This window comes from Haemaphysalis longicornis, unplaced genomic scaffold (assembly GCF_048455015.1).
Source record: "Haemaphysalis longicornis isolate Haplotype H1 unplaced genomic scaffold, Haemaphysalis longicornis Haplotype H1 scaffold_7, whole genome shotgun sequence".
Lineage (NCBI taxonomy): Eukaryota > Metazoa > Arthropoda > Arachnida > Ixodida > Ixodidae > Haemaphysalis > Haemaphysalis longicornis.
In genome coordinates this window covers 66,595,228-66,602,186 of record NW_027526422.1, presented here as the reverse complement: position 1 = coordinate 66,602,186, position 6,959 = coordinate 66,595,228, and positions in this window count along the sequence as shown.

Sequence of the window (6,959 nt, the reverse complement as noted above, 5' to 3'; positions counted from 1 at the left end):
TCCAAAAATATAGTGCGATCTGATGTAGATTCGTACTATAGGTCATAAGCACGGCTGATTTGGTTTATTCGCGGCTCTAAGCCGGCCCAAATGGATCATGCTCGTTCTCTTTACCATGTGTGCTCCCGACTGTTTCCTTTCTGTGCGCATCGCCATTTCCCCTGTCCGCAACTGTTCCTTAATTGACCCATTCACAACAAGCTTACCGGATTTACCAGTCGGTGTGGATGTCCCGAGTTGCACTACATGTGTTGAAAAACTACTCCTCAGCCGGTTCCATCCGGCTCATCTGTACGCCCGCTCACACTTCCACGGAGGGCAATGAATACGCCCGTTACCCCGTTCCCCCTTTAAGCTATGTAGCTGCACGAGGGCAGTCACCCGCTTGTCACGTTCAGGAATCTAACGCAATACCATCACCTTCAGACACACACCATACCTCCGCCCACCCTGACCTTGACGTGCTCCTGAACACCATAGATATAGTTCACGGCCGGGCGTATTTGAGGCATTAAGGCCCTAGGCGGAACCCTACCCGCCTTCAGATTTTTACGCTTGGGGAGGACATTAATTCTCTGCGAAAAATATGAAAATTGTACTCGTTCACATACTGGAAATTGCGTATACAAGCTACCGTACGGCTTATACATTTCGCCAGCTTCCCACACCCGACGCGTCCTCACCTAATGCACCCGAATCGCTACGACGCTGAAAATAATTTTTGCTCAGAAAAGGGTATACTCCGCCACATAATCGGTGTCGGCGAATTTAGTTCTGACCGCTTTCTCTTCCTCCCGTCGACTTCCCAAGCAGAGCAATGGCAGATGCTGCTGTGCGGCCCCTCTCTGCCTATAGTTTCAGCTGGCGTCTAGAGCACAGGCGGCGCGAACCAGCGGTATACAAGAAGTACTAATAACGTTGGCGCGGACTGCATACGGGCTTCAATGAAGAAAAAACCACTCCCGTGTTCTTTCTGGGCCATTTAGAACGCTTTCGTTGAACATCAATACTTTTACCCTTCTTCTTTCAACCTAAGTAAAGTTATCGCATGTCTGGATTAAAATAGCAAAGTCAGCACACCCTAAACGTGCCAGAAACATGCCATTACCTGACCTCCCCGTGCGCTATTATGCTATTATTTTATTTCGTGCCCTCCTCTTGATACTTCCCCCTTCACGTTTTGTGTTTCTATAAATGCACATATATCTACACATTCCCATCCTTTCCTCCGAACTGAAAGTTCGGTAAACGCAGTGGTTACCTTTCTGCGTCAATTTTTCAACTCCAGCTATTAAGATGACTCGACGTGCACGCAGTAGTTTCTCAAGCTAAGAGTCAAAGCACTCATAACTAGAGCGTTGGCCCAACTTTCGGTGTGCAGTAACCATTGCCATAGCTGCGTCATTCGAGCGAGTGCTTTCTGCGGGAGAGTTTGGTGAACGACCTTGAAGTGAGGCCCTGATCACTGGGTTGCCGCGGTGCTCCGCGTACACAGGCGTTGTTAGGTGCGCGCCCATTGCCCTTGCGGGAACTTCTATGCGCGATATACCTGTTATATTCCATCGCCAAAAAAAAAAAAAAAAACCTTCGCAACAACAATTACCTGCCTTTACAAAAACAACAAGAAAAGTTCATCGTACCATGGTCCCGAATTTTATGTCATTTAATTACAAGCGATAAGTCCAGCTGTCAGCATGCAGTTTTTGTTATTTTAAGACGAAAGTGCCGTGTTGCTCGAGAAAGCGGCATTGTCGAGTGCAGAAAATGGCCATCGCAGTGTATGAGTAAAAACACAATTTTCGGAATGTGTGCGAAAGTACGTATGATGATTAAAAATAAACCAGCTTAAAAAAAAAAACATGGGTACATTGGAGATCGCACGGTAATTTGACCCGGCTCTGCGGAGTAGACGAAGGCGTTACCACCACGTCACCGCATAAAGAACGTTTTTTAACGGTGTTCGTAGGACGATGTCCACGATTTCCAGGGCTTGCAGGCGGGGAACCCAGGACTGTGGCGCGCAGTGCGCAGTGATGTATAAAACACATTATTATGATTATTTGTTTTATTTCACGCAGTTTACCAGGTGAAATTTCATACCTGTCTTTTGTTCTGATACCAGTATTGGTTTCTTCGTTGGTTCCTTGTTACTAATAGCAACATGGTTACGCTACGGTCGCTTGTACGAATTAGTTATCCAACATCATAACATATATCATTGTCGTGCACGCATGTGAACTTCGATCAATGGCCGTCAGCGACTAAAACCCCCTTGTTTTGTTATGAAGGCATTTCGTTTTCGTTAGTACGTATTGCAGCGGGAAGTGGCGTGTAAAAGCATGCATTGAAACGCAAACTTCGATTCTCGTGTACTGCGCTGTCCGTGGCATTTGTTAAAGGTTACTTTTATTCCACGGATTCTTGCATGCAGAACAACTTCCGTGGATACATTTTTGCCGGGAGTGTGAAGTAAAGGTGTATTATTCGGGTCCACGTAATGTCATAAAAGTTAACCTGGAATCAAGCTTCCGCAGCGTTACACCACGTATCCACGTGGCTGTGGATGACAGGACTGTTAGCGCATCCAGAGAAGTCACATTTAGCTCTACATAAAACACGCACCCCCGGTAAATACCTGAGAAAGTTGATGAACAATGGCCTCTTCATCTGCATTGTTTTGTTTCCTGACTAACTGCTAATTCTCAGGCTTCGGTTCCAGCGCTTGCAGAGTTCAACACGAGCGCCTCTTGCTTGCCGTTTTCTCTCTAAATTGCTTAGCTTAAATGTGTATCCGTGTGTTGACATCCCTGGCTGTAATAACAACAAAGCCTAACGTCATACTAATTATTTCGACTGATAGGCAGCTCCAGTTAGCAATGATCCCGATTCCCGATCAAAAAAAAAGAAACAGTACGTCGAACGTAGAATCTAGGTTCGTACTCTTTTGCTTGGGTACAAAATTCATTTTTTTCTCATTATGGGGGCTTTAGGCACCGAGTTTACCTGGGCTATCAGAAACGCCGTGGCGGAAAGCTGCGGATTGATTTCGACCACATAAGTGCCTGTAGTGTGCGTCGAAATCTCGACGCAAGGGTATGTTTGTTTTTCGCCTCAATCAGAAAAACTACCACCGCGACCGTAACCGCACTTGCGTACAACGGTAAACTTGCCGCCTTGCCCAGCCATCGCGCCCTAGTGAAGAGAGAGAGAGAGAGAGAGAGAGAGAGAGAGAGAGAGAGAGAGAGAGAGAGAGAGAGAGAGAGAGAGAGAGAGAGAGAGAGAGAGAGAGAGAGAGAGAGAGAGAATGCTCTTTAATGTGAACTGGTGAGGCCAGCCCTGCTAGGGACAAGGCTTGCTACACCGGATGGGGGGGGGACTACATTGACGAGCGGCGAATATCAGACATTAGGGTTACAGCAGGAAGAAGACAAACATGAAACGTTAAAAAAAGAAAAGAAAAGGAAAACAAGAGAATGCTGCCATCAGAGTCCGGACAGAAAAATATAATTGAAAAGAAAATCTTTAACGTAAACGCTGAATCGAAATGAAAAGTAAACAACAACAAAAAAAGAGTAGCAACACCAACCCAATAAAAATAAATCGATGAACGCCACAGTGCGAAAGAGTATACATATCGTGACACTTGCTCTATGATCTAGAGAGCTTTGTCCAGTTCAGTCTCTCGTAGGAACTGTAGGAGAACTTTTGTGCCTAAAGTACTGGCAGCACTACTGGCCCAGGGCCCAAGAAAATGAAAAAGTTCGAGACTGCCTCCATGACGTACACGATAGAGTGAACTCGCTGCAGTTTTTCGCGCCGCAGCGAATCGAGGGCAGACGCACAGCAAGTGATTTATAGTCTCACGCACAGCGCAAGTCCGGCACAACCGCAGTCAGCTTGTATGTGAAATTGCCGAAATTCACACAATGGTAGTGCGCGAAGGTCATGACATCATTCTTCAGTGGCTACCTGGTCACTCGGACATACATGGCAATATTAGATCCGACGCAGCCGCCAGCGCAGGCCACTTTATGAGCAACACGACCCAGCTTTCTTTCTCCCGAGAGGACAGCAACGTCCTTATCCTCGCAAGTGGATATGGGCTGCACAAATGTCGGAGTGGCAGGACCCTCACCGCATGTATCTGCCACTGCACGCTATTGACCTGCACTGTGACTTCCGCTTTCCACGCGGCATCAACAAGCGGTGTGAAGGAGTGTTGCACTGACTACGCCTGAATGCGGCAATTTAAGATAGGTTGGGAAGATTCCCCCCTGTGCCGGACTTGCGCTGTGCGTGAGACTGTAACTCACTTGCTTTGCGTCTGCCCTCGATTCGCTGCTGCGCGAAAAACAGCAGAAGCTATTAAAACAGGGCATCGGAAAAAAGCATCGTGTAAGAAAATCGAATGAAGCTGTCGTTGGGTATAGTTACCGGCTTACCAGTCGCTAATTAGGTCCACACTTGAATACGGCTGCTGAGCCCAAGGATGCGGGTTCGACTCCCGGCCGCGCGGGCCGCTTTTCTGATGGAGGCGAAAAGCAAAAACACCCGTGTGTTCGCGATTTCCGCGCGCGCTAAAGATCCCCTGCAGGTGGTCAAAATTAATCCGGAGCCATCCACTACGGCGTGCCTCATAGCCTGTGTAACGACGGCGCGTTAAACCAATCAATCAATCAAACTTGAATACGTATCAACTAGCGTCAAAATTTTGCTGCTATTTTCATTATTATTTTTATGATATCAGCGTTTAATTCCGTAACAATGAATCACGGCTGTCAAATCTGTCATCTCGCCGCAAAATCGCTGCACTATCACTTTAGCCCAAGCTTTATCAGAATTTATTCCACTGTGGCGAAGCTCTCGTTCAGCTTGCCATTTTTCCTGTTGTGAATGATGCGTCGTCTGCCAATGTCTTCTTCTCTTTTTATTTTTTTTTTGATGAAGGCACGTAGTGTGTGTTTGAGATCGGTTTGGACGGAAAGAGGGGTGTTGAATTCGACTAACTCGATTAATTAATGGAGACCACTGGCAACTCATTTACCGTTGTTGTTTAGCTTGTTTGGAATTTTTTTGTATTCCTTTTCCTTCCTTTTTTTTTTGACAGACTGGCGCTATTCGCCCCGAGCGCGAACAGAGTCGGCCCCTGGCGGCGGCGGGACGAACCGCTCCTAGTGTGGATGGCGCTCTCGCGTCGTCTGCTTTTTCACGTTGCGTGCGGCGCAAGACGCGTGCTGCACACGACAAAATAACCAATATGTGTGCTCGTTTGGCAGTAAGCAATGACATAGTTACCTCTGCTTGCGCATTTCCTCTAGAAACGCAATAATCAGCGGCCGTTGCGGGTTAATGCGCTGGTTTAATTCCACGAAACATCTTCGCCCTGGTCACCGCTTCAGTGTGAAACGTGTTATAAACATTGCTTCCACACATTGCACTTTTATTATTGTTGAGCACCTGCAGTCGTCTGTCGTTTCGGGAACGTCGAAGGGTGCTTTTTGAAGGTGGCGTGGTGATTATTTAAAGGATAAAAGTTTAGTACGCCAAACGGGTAAGAAGCGACAAGACCTGTGCATACGCGGGCAAATTCCACACCCTTGTAAAACTGCGCTGTGTCCTTATAGAAAGAAGAAACAAACAAAAACATTTACACTGCACACGACCCGTGCGCTATCGCCCATACATTACCGGACACGTATTTTACACCCGCAAGCGCCTGTGTGATCGATGTCCTTCCCGTACCTTTTCTAAAATAAATACCATTTTTGGACAGTCGTTGTTTATACTGAGGAGGAGGAATAAGCATTTATTCAATGGTATCGAGTTGCTAATTTTACGTATTATTTAAAATACGTTTCTATGGATGCGCAAGAGTATTTAGGGGGGATTTTTCAGTAAAATTAATCAGTTGTGAGTTTGCGTCTGTCATGTGGCATTTCGTGTGTCATTTTCATATATATCATTTTCAAATCCGACATGAATCACCTTGCCCAGAAACGTGTCTCACTCAGCATAACCAAATGCTTAATATGGTCACGTCTTAACCTCTTAAGGTGGACCTAAGTTTAAAGAAAGAGGAGAAAACGTGTAATATAATGCACGTTGTTGCCCACGTGTGTGAGGGGTGTGTGCCTTGACTCGCTGATTTCTTTTTTTAATTTTTTCCCACAATGCTTGCTTTCAATACATTTTTGAAAAAGGCGAGCCACAATTCCTGGACAATCTCGGACCAAAGAGGGGTTAATTAATTTTGAAAATACGTGTTAAAGTACTGCTTTTTCACCGCTACAGAACACAACGCCTAGTGTAGTTTCGATTGTAAGTAATACTGATAACCATAGTTTGGCTTTTCGCGTTACATGCGTTCTATTCTCGCTGCTCTTGCAACGTTGGCAGTACCCTCCCCCCCCCCCCCCCCCCTTCCCGAAAAAAAAAGGAAATGCACAGAATTTCATTTTTTAACCAATCCTCAAGAATTAAATGCCAAGACAAAGGCGATATTCAGTTTACAAAACAAAGTAGTTACCGGGAACCGGTTGCGCTGATTCGCAACGAGAAATAAAAAGGAAATGTTTTACTACATCTGCAACAGCGCAACTTCGATCATTTATTCGATCAATAGGGTTCGTAAGCGACCTTATACGCAAGAATTCAAACACATGTCGCTGTTGCAGGCACCTGTTAGATTTTAAAAGGAACGCAAATGGTCAACAGAGCAGCCGTAACAGAAAATTTGTGCTCACTGTGAGGTCCCAGAAGCTTGGTTTGCACACTGTAAACCTGCTTGTCACTTTGCGAAAACCTAGCTAAACATGAGATATGTTGATTGTACTGCTTTCGTTGAATTCAATTCGCAAGTTCACCTGCGACGAAAGCCGTAAATACTAGTCATCCTAAACCGTTATTCATCAAACCTTCCTTCAGAGTCGTTAAAATTTCATTAAAAAAACCCGTTAGAG